The following is a 1150-nucleotide window of genomic DNA, read 5'->3' as shown; positions in this document are numbered from 1 at the left end:
TCCAAGTTGAAAGCAAACGGGAAGGGCGGAAATTAAATAAGGCGCCTTCAAGTATGTCGTCAAGTGAAAATCCCGCCTTTGGCTTACAAGGCGCCGCAGGTGAGGCGGAGGCGGAGTACAAAATGAAACCTCTTTTTCGCACGGGGAAGAATGATGGCGACGTATCATCTCCCGTATCCTATCCTATCCCGTCCGTGCCCGTGTCTCGGCCGTGTCCGCCTGGGCGGACAGCGATACCCCGCACCCTCGGGAACTAAACTAGCTGCGCGGGGAGTATTCGCAGCTGGCCGCGGGGAGGGCAGCTGAGTGAGACTTGGCGCCCTGGCTGGTATGGCTGTTCACGGACGCTCACGCCGGCCTCGCGGCCACCCCGCACGCCCGGCACCCTTGACGTGGACGTCACGCGAAACTGCGTGTGGGCGCTGCGAGCTGGAGTGGACCTCATCGTCTCCTACTGCTGGACACTCGAAGCTCTCATACTCTCTGCCTCGCTACTGAGGCCCAGTAGTGCCCAGTAGTTTCTTGGCCTTACGGCACGGCCCGAACGAGCGTGTTGTAGGCAACCATCCGCACGCACGCCTGCGGTGCAGTCTAAGTACGAGTGCGAGTGTTGGCACTTCCCTGCCGACCGGGCCGGGGGCAAAGCGCTGACCTACCGCACTGCTTGGCCTCGGCCCCTCCACCGGCGACGGGTGCCGCCGGCCGCAGGGCCTTCCACAGCTTCATGTTGTCCGCATCTCGTCGGCGTCACTCCCGGGCAGCGCCGCACGGCCTGCAAACAGGAACCAATATTTAAACGCGAGCATGTCTTTCTTTGCATTATTACTCAGCGTAACGTGCTTTTTGTTGTCCCTTCGCTGGGTCCGCTCGCTCCCTTCATAAATCCTGCGACTCGCTTCAAGCAGCAGCTGTCTCTAGTCTATGACCTCCTTCGTCTGTAAATTTGCCTCTTACACTCTGTGTACCCCAAACGCTCCCCGCCCCCTCTCTCTTCATCTCTCTCCCTCTCGCTGCAGCGTCTTCCCCGGTTCGCTCTGAAAATTAATCACACTGCCCGACATGATTCGCAAAGGAAGGAAAATGCTGGGGATGGTGCTTCGTGCTTCGTGCCGTGCTGTCGTGCAAAGCCGATGGGGAGGGGGTGGGGGTG

The sequence above is a fragment of the Frankliniella occidentalis genome, unplaced genomic scaffold (assembly GCF_000697945.3).
Source record: "Frankliniella occidentalis isolate FOCC.00 unplaced genomic scaffold, Focc_3.1 Scaffold428, whole genome shotgun sequence".
NCBI lineage: Eukaryota > Metazoa > Arthropoda > Insecta > Thysanoptera > Thripidae > Frankliniella > Frankliniella occidentalis.
This window is presented reverse-complemented; position numbering follows the sequence as displayed.